Source organism: Thunnus albacares, chromosome 3 (genome assembly GCF_914725855.1).
Source record: "Thunnus albacares chromosome 3, fThuAlb1.1, whole genome shotgun sequence".
Taxonomy (NCBI): domain Eukaryota; kingdom Metazoa; phylum Chordata; class Actinopteri; order Scombriformes; family Scombridae; genus Thunnus; species Thunnus albacares.
The window spans coordinates 21,284,856-21,303,427 of record NC_058108.1 but is presented as its reverse complement, the minus strand read 5'-3'; the positions used below and the strand labels follow the sequence as shown (position 1 = coordinate 21,303,427).

Genomic DNA, 18,572 nt, shown 5'->3' with positions numbered 1-18,572 from the left:
AGAGTAATGAATTGACATTATTGGTACATGTATTATGAACACTTTGATAATAGGTTTATTGGATAATGAACTCTCATTAAGTGGATTCTTATTTGATCCAGATTCTCCTCCACACTCTGTCTGCAGAAGGTGATGTTAGATGTTTGATGCTGTTATTTGCAGTGGCATATTAAATGTATAAAAAGACTCCATCACTGTGCAGACATGCTTTGCAATCTAAGAAATGTTGTACACCAGCATGCCAAATGAATTTGTGCAATTATTGCCTCTTCTTAATAATCAATCAGATGAATTACAACCCTATTTATACCTCGTTTTTCATGTAACAGGTATTCATATTGTAAACAGTTGTGATTGATCTGCATTGCTGTATTTGCTATGAAGAATTTCTCTTTGGAAGCTTAATGGTAATCCCATTGCCCTTTTCTCCACGCTTTACAATATGCAGATTGCCTTTGCTTGGACAGCATTGTCTGTCCACGAGTCTTATCCAGACCAGGAAATTATGCTACCACACTCGCCTGAGGAGAGTGATTAAGAGTGTATATGACTTCAGAATGTAGAGTACTAGCTCATTTAGTTGTAAGTGATTTATAAATTATACAAAGGACCAATACAATACACACAATGTATTTTCAGCTGAGGTATTGCTAAAATGCTACTACCACTAACAATATTAAAGAATTAATTTTCAGATTTAGTCAGCCCATTGATGCCAGTGCTATAGTATTGTTTCCATTTCCTACAAGGTTTGGACATGTTTGTTTTCAGCTATTTCAGCAAGAGATTTTGTGTCATTTGGGACATTACATTTGCCAGCTTTTTTGGGCTTTGATTCATTGTTAATCACACTACAGAATAACAGGAAAGGGTCAACACTGAAACAACATTACAGATAGCCAAGCATTGTATGCATAATATACTGTAGTGACTGGAATTCTCAGAGACTTGATGCAAAAGAGGCCCAACATTTGAAAACACAAATATCTGGTCAACATAATATTTGATGCAAATGTTCAACACAGCCCAGGGCATAGATAAATATTACTGGCGCTCGTGCTCCAGCAAATGAGGTCCCCTTGTGACTTGCTGTCAGTCTCTTCAGCAAACTTATCAAGCTAGCAGTGGTACTTTATTGCTCTGGATTCTCTTCATGCTATATATTTTTTTCTCCTGTTTGTTTTTTCTCATTTCTTTATCTGTTCAAATTTCATAAAGGAAAGTTGTTTGTTTGCATGCATCCAAATATCTGTTCTGAAGTTACCCAAAAAAGAGTTAAGAGGTGTCTGTAATCTGGATAGTATTGTTACAAGCAACAGCTCAACGTAGCCAAATGGAAAGTTTGTGTTAAGCACTGCCACATCACAGTTTATGCAAATAGAAATTTGCGTGCAACAAATTGGGTGTGACTTAAATATTCAATAATTACCCTCTTCTCCTGACAAGAAGAGATAACCGCTAACTGCAACATATATTTGTGAATGCAAGTGAACTGGCACTTTAATTTAATTTCCCCCTAAAACATTACTCCCCCGTTAAAGGGGAGTTTTTCCTTGCCACTGTCGCCAAGTGCTTGCTCATGGGGGAATTGTTGGGTCTCTGTAAATTAAAGAGTACAGTCTAGACCTGCTCTATGGGAAAAGTGCCCTGAGATAACTTTTGTTATTATTTGGTGCTATGTGAATAAAATTGAAATAAAATAAATTGAAACAACCAACATACACTGTAGCAGCAGTTCAACTAGTTAGATACTATAAAATCACTTGATTGAATTAATATTTGACACACCTGTAATCATAAAAACATCCTCTCTATTGCTAGTGCATTTAAAACAGTAACTCTTCTACATACAGCAGTGTATGCAATGTTTATTTTTTGTCCCAGTTGCAAAAGGTTTATTCTAGTTGTTCTTAAGATGCAACATCAGTCCTCATTTTTTAATCAGACATATAATTATATCAGCTTTGTTAGACTGTCAGAATTGATGTTATTTGAATCAGTGGTTCAGCTGACCTTGCTGGTATTGCTGGTGTCAACGTTTCCCACAGTTCTTTTTAAAAAGTCAGACTGGTGAGGTCAAAGTGGAACTGCAATAGAATTGAATATGTCAGAAATATCAAAATGGCCCGACAGGCCTGATATTTCTTCTGCAATATTAAACTGTTGGTGACACGAGCGGATTTGTGTCTCACAGAAGGAAAAAAAGGCTTTTTGAGGACACAGTTTTGGTTATTTGAGTCATTGTTTTGGTGGGCAGATAGTGTATTGTTGAGAGGTGCAGATTGGATGGTAGTTGGTGAAGAGGTAAACAGTGGAAGGATTAACGACTTCAGAGGGCTTGGTCCTGCCTTGGCACCTCTCCAGCTAATGAATGGAAGTAGCTGGAGGTCTCACACATCCATCGCCCACTGTGCTTGGTTGTTACTGCTCACTCTGGGAATGACCCTGGGAGAGCTCAGTGTCTTCTTTCCAAATCATGTTGTTATGCAAGTGAGCTTCTGCCTTCAGACCAGAGGAATATTATCCCCCACAAAGACATGTGGAAGTGGTTCAAGGTCTGCAGCAAGCAGCAGTGAGAGGTCTGTCTTCTGGGAGATGGTGTTTGCCTGCCTGAAGAGCCCTTCCAGATGGTGAAGCTGTGAGTGTACCTCAATCACTACTCCTCCCAGAAGCACAAAGCTAGAAGAGGTATCTGGCATCCTCGGCAGCCAGGTGGGTCAATGAGTACCAATCTGTAGCTGGAGGCACCTGTAAAAATCGGGGATAAAAGATACTTGAATTTGTCGGTTCAGTACATAACAGTGCTTCGTTAGGGTTTTCCCAATCAGATTTTTTCCTCTTTTTCCTCCTCTTTAAAAGCTACAATGCAAAATTAGCCTAATTATGGCCTACCTTACAATTGCAAATCTAATCAGTTAAGATAAATATGCTGAACAGCTGAATATCCTGTATCATTTGCTGCATTTAGATTGGTTTCCTATGGTGTTTTGTATAATGTCTATGAAGAGAAGAATGTCTGTGTGGATCTGTTATGACAGGAAGGTTTCGAAAGTATTTGAACAACCTTTTTTTATCCACAGCATGGACAGTATATGAAAGGTCAAATAAGCCAACACAAGCTCTATAGAAAGGTGATGTACTGTACTGTACCTGCAAAATGTCACTGAAACACAACAGTATATTAAGAAATATCAACACATCATGCTGCTTCCTGTCCAGTTTAAGAACAGTTGTTAAAAAGCCAAAAATCACACACAATGTTTAAGTCCCCTGTTTCATTTTGTGACAGCAAAAATTCATCCACTCATTACCTCTTTAACTATGCTCTTGCACATATTGAAACCCATAGATTCATGACAATAGTATGGCATTTTCTCCCAATTCTCAAACATAAAACAAAATTCCTGTTTTATATTTTGTGTTTATTTTGTTGTGTTATAGCATGTTTTAGACTGCACTCCAGGCAAAACTCATATTAATTCACATTATGAATTCTGCCTGATGAAGACTAATTGATTAACCGAGAAAATAGTGGACAGGTTAATCGATAATGAAAATAATGTTTAGTTGCAGTCCTGGCTGAAACGTGGAAGGGGCATTTTTGCCCTCATAATAGCAACATTGGAGAGAACAGGAAATGAGAGATGGGGTGGTGACACGCAACAAAGGTCCGCAGCTGGAATCGAACCCCGGAAGTTGTGGTTAACCAGGCTACTGGGGTGCACCGTTGAGTGAACTTTTAATTCCATCTCCGTATTTATGATTTCTGTATCCAGACAAGACAGGAAATCATGAGTCAGATGTGCTCTCAACTAATCAGTTGAGTAAAAAGAAAGAGGTATTTGATGAAGAAAAAAAAAAGAATCAATGTTGTCCTAGAAAATGAGATTCTTCTGAAAGCTTGGGAGAGTTGGGCTTAACCCAAATCGTGAATCACTGGTTAATTAAGCTCTCAGTGAATGAATTTATTTGCACAAAAATAAATCATTTCCTCTATTGAGATGAAGATGGCCAGATGAAAAAGCAATCTCTTGTATTTCAATGTGGTTCAGATTTGCATGCCAGGCACTAAATTGATATTCATTTCAGATCTATGTGAGAAACCAAAACAGACTGCAGTTCTGCACTTTTATCACTGTCTAATTAGTGAGTCATTTTCATTCCTCTGAAACTTGCTCCATGAAATGGCATCACCTATGCGCAAGTGGAAGTTGGTCATTTGCAAATATGAAGTAGATATTCTCAGAATTAAAATTAATTGTTTTGCTTTATTTTGAAAATGTCAGAAGAGTCATGTATGGCTGCTTTTAAAATGTGTTACCGTGGTTCACATAAGTTCTTAACTTCATGTCTGTCCTCTCCTGAACTCTCTTCTCTGTTTGTATAGTTTTGTCTGTTTACTTTTATGTGCACTAATACACTTTGCAGGGCTCCAGACAAATTTTTTTCACCACCGTCCTAGAACCGTCCCAAAAACAGTTTTAACTGTCCTGAAGTTAATCCCAAAATCAAAATGTTATTTATTTACTTTAATGTCATCTATTGTTGTTAGTTGTCAGTAATAAAAACACCATTAAAAAGTTGAGGAAATAAATAATTATATGTCTTTTGCTCTATTCAAAGAAATAGGTTTAAGGCAAAACTGAAAAGTTATCTGTAAACTGTAAAAAACAGAACTGAGAAAAAATAAATAGAACACAGAATTTGGGAAAAGTTCTTTGTCTCATTTGTCTCAGTCTTTGTACTGGGGCCTTCATGCCCTGAAGCCACTAATTTATTGTGTGTGTGTTGATGAACATGGGCGGACTTTACCATGAAGCAAGGTAGACAACTGCCTGGAGCCCCCAACTGAAAGGGCCCTAAACAGAGATTTATTATGATGTTTAGATGCTAAAAATATTGAATTATGTTACTATTCTAAGTCATTATACATTAAAATAAGTTACAAAAAGCCCCCAAAGCACTTAAAAAATATGCGCCTGTTATACTTGTACTTCAGAGGAAAACATTGTATCACTACATTAACCTGACAGATAAATGTTACTGGTTACATTGCAGATTCAGATTTTACTCACAAAATATAACAAATAAAATATAATGCATTACTATTCATTATTGAATTAGTCAAGTAGTTTGATAATTGTAACAGTAATTTTTCAAGCAAAAAACCCCAAACATTTGCTGGTTCAAGGCTCTCAAATTTGAGATTTTTGGCTTTCTTGGTCTTACATTACTCTACATTTCATATTTTGGGGTTTTGGACTGTTGGTTGGACAAAATAAGACATTTGAGGACGTCACCTTGGGCTTGAGGAGGTTGTAATGGACGTCTTTCACAATTTTCTGATGTTTTATTGACCAATAAGATTAATTTTGAAAATAACTGGCAGATTATAAAATTAATCGTTAGTTGCAGACAAGTATTGACAAGTGCATGAAGTGTTCTCTCTTGCATCTATTACTACACACAACAGAGATGTCATGGTGCATTGATACGCCCTGGACATCACTGCAACAAGGTGACAGGTTAAACCACTGATGGTCAGCAAAAATAATAATCTACTGCTACTCTTTAAATTGCTTGCTTTACTCACATTTAAAGAGTGAGCATTGCTCCGAGGTGTTGTGGATGTGTGGGTGAGGTTGCTTATCATCAGCTGGCCTGAGGATGGTGAAGTTCCAGTTGGATGCCTGTGGTTATTTAAGCTGAGTGAAAACTGCAGCACCACAAATCATTTGACGATATAATAAAAAACATTTAGGGGGAAATTACAAATGAAAATGACCCTTTCCAGCTAAATTGAGAGATGCCTTTGCTGTACAGGAAGTGACTGATAGTATGATGCTGAGCAAATACAAAACAAATCTTAACTATTATGAACAAAACTCGGGCTGCAAAGTAAAGATGCAAAGATGGGTACAGTCCTGTGATCAAGGCAACTCTAGGCAGGGTTAGATAAAGTTTAAAAAAGAAGTGATTGTGAAAAGACAGGACAGAAATTAAAAAAAGAAAATGTTTTAGCCACATGTGAGGGACATCTATATAATAATGCTACTGAGAGTGCAGTAATGCTTTGCCTCTCTGGTCTTCACCTCATATACATCAGTGAGTCACAGACACATTACAGGCACTGGACAAGCAGAGCATTTGCATAAACTAGGAGGGGGTCTAATAATTTTGTCACTTAGGCTACATCTGTTTTAAAACACAGAACTTTTGCTACATTTACACCTAGCATCTGCACTACTCCAGCGTTTTCAAACCCCTACAACAGAGACATTTTGAAAACGCTGCTGACCTTGTTTTAGTTAACTCCAGGATTGTGTTTTACTGTGGATGGGCCAAAACAGATTTTTGAAAACGATGACGCAGACACCGACGCTCGCCTCCTGATTGGGTCTTATCAGTTACGACGTGTCTTTTCCTGATTGGTCACGCCCATATCATGTGATCCCTTCCCAGAAGAAAACAAACAACATCAGCCTTGACTGTCAGCAGTTAATTCAACATGGATATTACTTATGTGCTGATACTTGTCTTACTTTCACTAACAGTTCCCCCTTGTCGTCAGTCCAAGCAAAGAAATCTGTGGTCTTACTTTTTACCATTGCTGTTCTTCCTCCGTGGTATTTTCTGCAACTAAGCAACCAACCACAGAATAGACAATGTGCTTCCTGATTACACCAGTACGTGCATGCCCAGTGTGCATGAATGGTCATGTTATATGCGTTTTCAGGTATGTTAATAGGGATGGAGATTATTTCTGAAATGGTGCTAAAACTCTGAATGGAGGTTGTTTTTGTTTTAAAATGCCATTTTAAAATGAAAACGTGTCGGTGTGGATGTAGTTTTAGTAGTAGTAGTTAGTAGTCTGTGCTTTTACTACGCTGAAACACTATAGACACATGTCGACAACATGATAAAAGTTAAATGGCCTTTGTTCTCTACTTTGTAATCTGTGTTCTGCATTCCTGTTGTAATTTGCTTTACAAAAAAATCAAAATGTAAGTCACTGCGTGAGCTTTTAATAAAAACATTAAAAGTATCTTATTCTGCGCTAGAATTCTCCCCTCTTCTCTGTTATGTTGTCATCTAAAAATAAATCTTCCCTGCAAGAAAATAAATAAGTAATCAAAACTTTCCTTACAACGGATGGAAAGAATCGACATTTAAACTGTCAAAGGGAGCAGAATTTGGTTTTCACAGCAGATGTGTCACAGTAGGAAAAACACAGTTGTAAATAATGAAATTAAAGATGGTTGATTTCCATTAAACTGTTTCAGTTTCAGGGTGTAGTATTGTCATGGTTGACTGGGATGCTTGACTATCACAGAGCCATTGTTCATGCTATTAGTGACTACTGTGACGTGTCAAAGTGCCTGCTGTGAAGCTCGATAGTTACCTGTTTTCAGTGTGAAAAAATATTAATTAAAACATATACAGAAATGTCTCAAACATCCAAAATGTTGCTATAATGCTTCCCCCTGAACTCGATTCCTGCTGTGCTGTATTTGTCCTGTCCCTGTTCCCCACTCTGCCCTGCTTTCTGTGCTGTCCTGTTTTGTCCTGTCCTATCCTGGACTCTGCCAACTTTGTTCTGCCTTCTGTTATTTGTTCACATATTTGTGTCCTGTGACAGCCTGTTATTGCACAAAGTAGGACAAATAATTAGACACCAGTGAGAATAAGTCATAGATTAATAACCAAATAACTGCATAAGAGACATAACCCAGAGGTCTGTAAAATGTTTTATAAATAGTTCTTGACAATGAAATGAATGCTACTCATATTAAACTACTTGTAATTTTGAGTTTATGGATTTAGGAATAAGGACTTAGTTACACCGACAGTCTCAAAAATTGCTATTTTTCCAAAATGTGCTGAATATGTTATTGCTTCAATAAAAGTTTCTTTTAATGCAAAAGGTAACTGGACATGGTAACAAAAGTCTCTCAGTAGTGCAGGGCACACTTAACATATAACGCTTTCAAAATATTCTCTTTTCAGCTGTTTTTACATTACAGGATAAGGTGGTTGATGTCAACAAATCCCTTTAAAAGACCAAAACAAAGAATGAATTGATCCCACCAACATGTATTGTCTGTGTAGCCAAAGCCTGATATAGCCTGTTCCTCTGTGCCATAGAGCAGGGGTTCTCAACCTTTTTGTAACTTAAAGCCCACTTCTGATCTGAAAATTCTGCAGACCACCATCCCAAATAAATGAGGGGAAAAAAAGCATCACAAAAAAAGGAGAAACAATAAGCTGGGCTGTAAATATGCGTTATGCCACTGTCAGCTCTAATGAAAAAAAATAAATACTCTACTTACCTTCAGTGACACACTTTGGCTTGCTTCTGGGAAATAATGAGATCAAGTCATGGTGGGATGGGTGAGAGGCTGACACAGAGTAGCTTTCAGAGTTGCTTTCAGTTTGTTCTTTGCCTTTTGATTTTGTGACAGCCACAATGGAAAACCCTGACTCATATAAATAGGTGGTGGTGAAAGGCAACAGAAATTTGATTGTCCCTTTTGACAGAGAGGGATATTGACTGGCAGCCAGTATCCAGAATGAAGCAAGGTCAACTTGTGTGAGCTGAAGCTTCAGGCTGCTGTCTGCGGATAGTTTCATCAGTTCATTTTCCAACACAGTGGACAGACCCATGTCTTCTGAAGCAGGATCCACAGAGAAAGGGCCAATCTAAAGGTTTCCATGTCGTGGGTCCTCTGGGAAGTAGTCTGCAAACTTTCATGACAACTGAGTCAAATGCTGAGTTATAGCACTGCATATGTTGACATGAGGAGAGGCTTCCAAAGTTTCACTTGGGAGTGAAAACATGTCATATCGTCCCTCTTTGACTCTTCTGTTCCAAAGAATAAGTTTTTTGTTGAAGCCCTCAACTTTGTCTGAAACCAAAACCACTATGCTGTTTCTGCCTTGCATTGATACGCTGAGCTAATTTAACTGGTCAAATATATCTGATAAGTAGGCCAGTTCACACAAAAGTTAGCATCAGTGTAATGCTCAGCGAGAGGGGAGTATTGCTCTTCCAGAAATGGAGCAGCAAAACACCTTGAGTGGATTGCATTTTTCTTAATATAGTTAACAGTTTTCACAGCCACATTCCTGACTTCATGCAGTTGTTGTGACATCTGCTTCGTAGCTAGACTTTCCCTATGTAAGAAACAGTGTGTCTACTTGGCATCTGGCGCCCTCTCTTGGATCCGTATGACAACGCCACAGTGTATTCTTGTCACTGATGCAGTGCCATCTGTGCAAACACCTGCACAGTATTTCCAATCAAGACCTTTTTGGGTGAAGTAATCATCAAGGCAGCACATTACATTATCTGCCATTGTTCTCGTGGGAAGCTCTTTGCAAAACAGTAGGTCCTCATGAAGATTACTGTCCCTGCTGTATCTTAAGCAGCATTGCTAAGGTCAGTCGACTCGTCCAGCTGTATGGCAAAGTATGGGCTTGCCTTTATTCTTTCCACAAGTTGGCATTCAATGTCATCACTCATGTCAACAATTCTTGCGCTCATGGTGTTGTTGGAGAATGGTACTGAGTGAATTTTGGTTGCAGCTGCCTTCCCCAGTAACTCCCAGCACATATCCACAACGCTAGGCAAAATAATTTCCTCTGCGATCATAAAGGGTTTCTTGCTACAAGCTACATGAGCAGCAACCATATAGCTAGCTTCCAAAGTGGCTTTTGACTGAGTTGTTAATGTTGTGATAACTTTCTACTGCGCCTGAAGCTGTCCCTTTTCCTTAGGAAATATTATCCGCAACACATCCCAGGTGCTTTGTTTTTAAGGGCCCTTTCACACCGACCTTTTTTGGTCCAGACTTTTGGATTTTTCAGTTTGATCTGAACGAAAATTACAGGTGTGAGACCTTTCCTGGACCACGGTCTGGACCAAACAGCTGAACCTCGATCTGATGAAAAGAGGTGATGTTGGTCCGGATCAAACTGAACCATGGTTTGGTTTGTTTCTAGTATGAAAACATTTTTTGGATGGTTTGGTCTTTGGGACCAATTACAGGAAGGCTATCGTCAGAACCTGAAAAAGGAAAAATGAGTCGCAGTAGCACATGGGGAGAGGAGGAGGAAGTTTTTAATTGAAATATTGTTGTGATGTTATAAAATGAAGTCAATTGGAAAAAACTCCTCAACATCAACATCCTCAAGCTGAGAGTGAGAGGACATGAAAGGAAAGGAGAGCAATGCCACATGAAGATAAAGAAACTGTAGTATATATAGTATAATAATGTAAAATAGTGGCAATGGAATTAATCTGTTCATTCATTTTTCTCCATTAATTCAAATGGATAGAAGGCTGCCCACCAAAATGACAACAGACGCACGCCCATCTACAAACCAATCAATGTCAAGTATAGGGAGACGCAGCCCATATAGGTGATGATGACAGGACGTAGGTATGTAATGTTAAGTTCTTTAGTGCACTCACATAATTGCGATGTGAAACCAAAACTAACGGATCAAATGTATACAATTTAACAAAAAAATGAACCTTGGTTCACACTTTCAGGTGTGAAAAGTCCTCAAGTGTCTCTGGAGCTTCGATTGTTTTAGCGCCTCATTTGATAGGATTTCAACACATTCAACACACTGCTTTCGGCTCAGCATCACTGACTGCCATTATGAATCCAAATTTAATGTATTCAGGGTCATATTTCCTCACCTCACGCACGGAGCTTTTACTGGCGCAGGGTTGTCTCCCACATCACTTTCTCGTTTCAATAGCCGACCCATTTTGTGTCACTGCATCTTTGGGTACATTAGCTAGCTAACAGTGGCAAAAATTGTCTTTACCTGATGATGCATCTTGATAGGTGTGGTGATAATTAAACGTTATTGGTCATTGAAATTATTTGGAAGTGGTTTGCCCACTAGATGGCGCTCCAAGGGCCACTGGTTGAGAATGGCTGCCTTTGAGCATATTGTTGTCCAAAAGCTATTAACACATGATGTTCAATGCTGTCCTGCTGCCGTAACTAATAAAAAAGTAGCCATTAATCTGCTGCAGAAAATAATCCCCAACAAATGCACTATTTACTCCTCTTTTAGTCTGCACAGTTCACTCCCTTTTATGGACATTTTCAATAAAAAAACATGCTTGTTTTTGTAAAACCAAGTGTGCATTTCTAGTTAAGTCAGGCTGACATTATACGACATGACAGATGATTTAAGCCCTGTTGAAATTACTGAATATTACTAAAATCACATGCAACAAAACCAGGCAGCTATTTAAGTAAATGTGCCATATCACAAAATGAGCACCCTGGTTAGCCCTTCACAGCAACAGTCTTGTTAGACCACTATTTTTCCATGAGAGTGCAACAATACCCATCTGCTCATCAGGTGGTCAGATTCATGAAGCTCCCTTTTCTAATCAGCCCCAGCCCACAATGGCTTCTCCGAAGACACTGAAGGCAATTAGTTTAAAAAGCATTACTTGACATTTAACTCTGCACTCCCCCACCCTTTCCATGAGCCAGTGAATTGCTGACATTTGAAGCAGACTCAGGTGGCTGAAGACTGTAATTTTACTCAGACTGAGCTTCCATCATGGGCCCAAACCGAGGTGCCAACTCATGCTACACTTGCTACAGAGCAAGCGATGTAGGCGGTCAGAGGTCAGAGCAGCCCAACATAGTCAAAATGCAATTACTGGGCTGAACTGAGAAATTAAAAGTCCAACCATCAAAATAAATGAGACAAAGCACTTGCACTAGAAAGGTGCACAACCTACATGTAAGACTTTTCCGTAGGCTGAGGGTGGACAGGCTTGCTATGCTTTGTGGTTATGATCTGCACTTGTGCTGCACCTCCCAGCTGGGGATAACCATGCTGACCTGGAAGATTATGGTCTTCTCTGGAAGCTGAGCTGAGTTGTGGTGGTCTCCACCCTTGACTGAGTTGTATCGTCATTGTAAAATGTTTCAATCTACACACAGTGTGTGGTTATACAGGTAAAAAGGAGAGACACATGTATGACGTAGGTCTACTGAACATGTGTTAAACCCATGTTTAACCCTATTCTGCTGGCTTTTCCGAAATCCATACAATATACAGTGTGTTCACACTGGAAAGCAGACAAAATGAAGTACACTCAAACCAAATGTGGTCTCAAATTAGGGCAATTTTTGAGTGTGATGTTGATGCATTTTCTCCCAATGCAATCCACAAAGGAAATGAAGGAGCTAGTCACAGCTGGAAAAAGTGTTTCTAGGAAATTGTGGGTGGTGGTGAGACAGCTCCAAAAAGATCTTGGAAGAAAATACAATAACCATTAAATCTTATGAAAAACATTTTGATGTCTTTTTGTGAAGTTTAATAGGCAGTGAAATTGCAAAGACACATTTTTGACTGAAATTCGACGTTGCATGTGTTTTATCATTTCCTGTTAGTGTAAAATGGTAAAGTATGTGGATGTTTTTGTTTTGTTTTCTTTCTGCTAAAACAGTGTACTATGACAACTAGTATGTATAGAATTGGTATGTATTATGGATTTGGGACAAATTATTTCTGAACCCCATTTAAACCAGGTCTTTTGAAGTCTAATGAAACTGCATAAAACAGTGACCCATTCAGGAATATTGCAGGAATATGGGTGCATCACTGTGTCAGTCTGAAAAGTCTCAAAGTGATAGTTGTAGCATAGTTGCATCTTTACCTACCTTATGAATTCCAAGTTTGAACCTAAATTGCTTTTTATAATGATTGGTACATAATCTAATGTCCTTGAAAGATCTTGAAAATGTATACTTTTGTAAAGGAATGTTAAATACATGTATTGAGGATTTTCATATTTAAAATAAGAAAAAAGAAACCTAACTTCTTCATCACCTGTTGCCTCTATGTAGGCCTAGGCGCTTTTTTGTTAAGTAGATTTACATCTAAATCATATGATTTGCATCAGACAGTTAAAATTATTCTACAAGTTTCTCTGCTGTATCAGTACTTTGTTATACAGTTTGTAAAAAAAAAACTTAGAATTACTAACACACTAAAGCCTTGTTCCAGTTTTCAGTAAAGCATATGAAACTCTGTGTGTGTGTGCGTGTGCGCACGTGTGTGTGTGTGTGCATGTGTGTGCGCACATTCTTAGTAGTTAGCATTGCGTTGCAGAATGACTGGGGGTATCAAAGTGAATATCATATCAGTTTATAAATTATACATAATTATGCATCAAATGTGATTCTCATTCTCTATCATTACCAGATAAAGTTAGTTACGTAATGCATCTTACTGTAAATAGCTTCACATAAAATTAAGCGGTACTGATTTTCCAAAGGGAAAACTGAAAGAGACATAAAGGACAACTATCAGGAGCTCAAGAGTGGATTGAACATCAGAAAGGTCCAGCCACATATTGAAAATATCTATAAATAGTGCACAACAGTCTTTATGGGCTCATAAACAACATTTTTGTGACACACTGATTTTGTTAATAGATTCATCAAGATTAAAAGAAAACATTACCTCATAATTGTCAAAGTACAGAACCGGTAACGAGCCACGCTTCAGTGACTTCAAACAGACTTTGTTTCAGTTCTAATCATTTGGAAGGCTGTGATTAACAGAGGTCAAGAGCGAAACCCAGACCCTTCTCTGTGAAGTTTCCGCTTCCAACCTCTGGTGAAGATGAAATAGCAGTAATTCTTCTACAGCTAATTATAAAATGGACACATCATCCATTACTTACAAAAAGTCAGCAGTGAAAGTTTTATTTCTGAATGTTGTTAGACAGTTATGACTTATAACTTTATAATAAAAACTATTCAATACATTGAATTATGAATAAATGAAGGTTGTATTATTTGTATAATTGAAACAATACACTTATATGACCTTGGAAACAGTAGTTTGACAGAATAACTTAACTCACAGTCCACTTATTAGCCTCTTCCTGGACTTTCAACCATATTTTATAGTCTTCCTCAGCAGACCAAGTGTGCTCAGCTGTCATCACATGACCTACTGCAGTGTTTCCCAGAGGATTTTGTAAGACTGTGGTGGGTGGACTTCAGACCTTGTAGGGGGGTCTGGGATCATGCTCCCCTGGAAGAAAATTTTGTACGTTTTAAAGCTAAATTCATCAATCTGGTGCACTTTGAGAGCAAAATTAAGAGACTTGATCTATGAAGAACTTTGTGCTCTTGTAAACAATTTTGTGCTCTCGTAAACAACACATTGGTTGTATAGATATGAATGGTGATGACATAGCAAATATAATCAACTATTATAACTGTTTTCTGACTTATTTCTGCTTAAAACAGGAGGCCAAAAAATTAGAGCTGCAATGATTAATCGATTAGTCGATTGACAGAAAATCAATTTATTTTGATAAACAAATTATAATTTTTCAAGGAAAAATGCCAAAAATGTTTTTGTTGCAGCTTCTCAAATATGAGGATTTTAACCTTTTTTGTGTCATACATAATATTAAACTGAATATATTTGGATTTAGACAAAATGTGACATTCGAAGACATCACATTAATTATAACTAACTAAAAATATTTTCTGACAATGTATTGTGTTCATTACTTGTTTCTGCTTGTTTCACAGGAGGACAAAACATTAGTCAATGCAGGTTTAACGTTTTCAGTTGAGCTCAAATTCTAAAAAAGGACTATTTAATTACATTTACTGAGACTTCCAGGGTGTCACTGAACATGCTGTCAGTTCAGAGGGGATGAAGCCTGTGAGTCACTCCAGATACCCGGGCAGTGGTCGGTGTCAGTGGCTGAAGAACCAACCACACCGGGCAACAGCAGAGGAGGCTGCACTGCTGTTTGGTTCAGAATGAGTTCAGACTTCGCTGCACTCAGCACCGGAGCACGGAAACAGAAATGAGCCGTTTGTTTCCAATACAGCTAGTTTTGCTCTTAGATAATATAAGGACAAGACTTTTAATGTTTTTATTGTCATGTTATTGTCCTGCATTGCAAACCGACGCTTGAAAACAGACAATATTGATCTATTTTGCCAAGATTGAATGAAATACACTTGTAATGCCAGCAGTGAGATAAACTTGATGCTCTATGTTTCAATAATTCCTCTCCATACTGAAATTGCAGCTTTCTGTTATCTTTGAGCTGTGATGGTTAGCTTAGCAAGCCTATAGGTAGTAGTGGCTGCTAGTAGTTAAAGCTCCCTGTATTTAATCTGCATGCAGCGGCAGCGGGACTCCGGTTTTGGTGGCTGAATCATTTCACATAAAAAAAACTCACCTTCCAACAAACCTGACAACAAAATCGCGAGCAGCCAGAGCAAAACACAATATTAGAGATCTTTTATGTTATTATGAGAAGTGTAAAAATATTTTCGGTTCATTATGAAACTGTGGTGGGACAAATAAGAATAAATAAGTCTAAACAATTAATGGGAAACACTTTATTGTACAGTATGTGTGGAACTTTGGTGACATGACAGAAGGTCATATATGGGTGGAGTTGATGATACAGGTATACACTATTCAGCTACATTAATTCCAAGTATTCTAGTGTAATGGCCCTTTAATAATATGACATTATACAACCAGCTGTAACACTGCAAAGACTCTTTCTCTCTCTGTCTGCACTGCAGTAGGATGAGCCATGGCAGGACATCACTTAACTTTGGTGCTTACTGTTTCATAAATACTAAATTTATTCTGGAAACAGGTATTGTAAACAAAACTGTTCACCCATCCTGACCTTGACTGTTTTTTTTAACTTTCAAAGTTAAACGTTCCAACTTTCAAAAGGCATGTAATCCTAATATTTCTCCTCTGTTCACTTCTGGAAACTCAGTTTCACACTAAAAAGTCACACTTTACTCCACAGCTCTGAAATCAAATGTATGCTTGCATAAATCTCAACAGTCCCATTAACTGTGGCATGAATATGTAACAGAAAAGTGCACTTAACCTGTGTTCATTTTCCTGACAAGTATATTCCTGCACAAATGCAAAAATACTAAAATAAGATTCAAACTATGATTCAATGCATGTGCAAGTTGTGCAAACATAACGAAAGAACTGCATCCTTTGCAAGGCAGTGTGAACAGTTTGCAATTGTGTCTAAATATAGGTGTTTTATCGTTACGCTGACAACAAACTGAGAGTTTAGAGGCATGCTAGTGGCTCAGTAAGGTTGTGCTTAGGCACAGTGGTGCTTTCAGCTAAAAAGCCAGTATGCTAACATGCTGACAATATCACTAAACACAAGGTACAGCTGAAACTGATGGGGATGTCATTAGTTTTGTAGATATTTAGTCATGAACCGAAGTATTAAGTAATTTAATGGCAATCCATCTGATAGTTATTGAGATATTTCACCATAAACAACATATGTAAACCTCATGGTGGCACCAGTGGGAAAAGGGAAAAAAATCACCGAAGTCAGTAGGCTTTGTCCTCTTGGGACCATGAATGTTGCTACAAAAGTCCACGGCAATGCACTCTGTAGTTGTTGAGATAGTTCAATCTGAACAATAGTGGCGGTCTGACTGACCAACAGCCCAGCAGTGCTATCCTCAGAGCCATGCTGCTAACACAGATGGAAAATGTAATCCTGGTGGCATTATGTTCCCCTAAAAAATGTATTGGCTTATGTAGAGTAGTTGTATAAGAAAGTGTCTTTTAGGAGATATAGTTGCTATCTTTATGTTTCATGGTATCTCACGACATGTTTTCAAACATCCAGGCCTTCATGTCATTGGAGAGTGAAGGCTAATTACAGCCTCTCCTCCATGTTTTGTTTTGCTTTGATTTTACAGGGAGCATCTGATTGTCTGACCTGCAAAGTATGCAGTGAGCCAGGAGATAGCGGTGCATTGTGTCCTATAATTAGTGGTTCTTTTGCATGTTAAAGTGAATTGAGATCCCAGTTGGCCAGGAGACAGCCAATTAACTTTCTCCTTCGCTCTGTTATGGCATACTCACCTTCTGAGGGAATAATTTACTCCTCCTTTCTCCTGATATAAAGACAGTCAAGTGTGCCTAACACTATCATTTACCCTGCTACATTTCATTCATTTTTGTGCACAGTCATGTCAAATCATAGGCAAAAAACAAGCTTTGTATTTTGTTTTAGGAGCAGGTAATCAATATTTCTTTGGAGATAACAGATTTTTTTTTCTTGAACTATTTTATCTTGTGTTCTCTTGATTCAAAATATAAACAATATACTAAAAAAATCAATCAGTCAATAAAGAACTAAAGGTTTTGTAAATGCACATTGTTTACACATATGTACTTAATACGCACACACATGTGTGAACAAAAGAACAAAAGATGGCAGAAGAGAAAAAAATGGGTGATTAACAAACCATGGCTTCAAACATCCAATTAAAGTAATGCAATCAATATAGTTAAGCAGCAAAACAATCAGTGTAAATGCTATTTGAAGGAATGTTCATTTAACTGCTTCTAGGAATCCACAAGGCAACAGTGAACATGGCATCGGACATAAATGATACCTCTAGTGGCCAATCAGCAATAAATATGTCACTTCGAGTTGTGTTGTCAATATCTGTCAGTGTACTCAGAGCTTTCCATAAGTTTCCAAACAGCAGATTACTCATTTAAGTCCAGCCGAATACTTTATTATATTAATGTTTGATTCTAATAAAGTAGTTTGGATTAACAAGTTGTGATTTGCTATGTGTGTACATTTACGACCACTAGCCTCCGCTTCAAAACAATACAAGAATGATGATAGAGTAACGTGCCTATCTGTGTGTATCAGTCCCGCACTTACATGCTCTATATGAATGTGTGTGCACGTTCAGTCAGCTGAGAGGTTGTGTCATGCCAAGTGGAGAGCGGAGAGTCGTTTTCAGTATTTGACAAATATTAGCAAAATAATTGATAACAAAAAACATTAAGAATTGCACTGATTGCAGAGACATGACATCCTCATTAGACAGACTAGTTTGGAAAAAACCTAAAAAAACAAATACTGATGGCAGCAAGATTGTCAGTATTGAAAAGCCCACTGAAATCGCTGCATTTTCCATATACGCCACACAGACGTTAATAGGCTTAATGAATGAATCAATTATCTTTATTTACATTTCACTTTTTACAACAGAGCCATCTCTAAGTTGCAAACACACTAAAACAGACAACGTTGTCAAAGTAACAGGCCTACGTCATATGAGGAAAATGTAGACTATGCCTCAGCCTCAGACTCAGGATGATACTGAAGATGAAGATGACCAGGAGTTGAGTTGATTCAGTAGATTCACATGATTTCAGTCAAGTGATTCACATGTTTTGTTGAGTTATTTTTGGTATAGGTTTATTTTATAAATAATTTAATTTAAAATTAATACATAGGCTAGATATATAGGGATTAAAAACATGTTCCTCCTTAAAATAACCTTGTTTATTTTCGTTGAATGAGAGTGCATTTATGTTTGTAGTAAAACAGTACATTTATCATCATTGTGGCATGTCTTGATAAACCTTACAGTGTCAATAAATAAATAAAAAATAGCAATTAGGTCTAATGAGTCTTAATTATAAAAGTTCTGATCTGTCAGGAATAAGCA

General features: G+C 37.7%; 1 long non-coding RNA gene across 8 annotated transcripts in view; it reads left to right on the top strand.

The window, feature by feature from the left end:
* Positions 1 to 18,572, top strand: part of LOC122979465 — a 259,931-nt gene that overhangs the window by 94,342 nt on the left and 147,017 nt on the right. For 5 of the 8 annotated variants that reach the window (XR_006402863.1, XR_006402861.1, XR_006402864.1 and 2 more), the window contains exon 1: positions 2,495 to 2,712. The exons of 1 other annotated variant lie outside the window; for it this stretch is intronic. This is a non-coding gene — a long non-coding RNA (uncharacterized LOC122979465). Of the gene's footprint in view, positions 1 to 2,494; positions 2,713 to 3,080; positions 3,132 to 10,338; positions 10,443 to 18,572 lie in introns of those variants that run through there. 2 more of the 8 variants (XR_006402866.1, XR_006402865.1) reach the window with 2 other exon arrangements.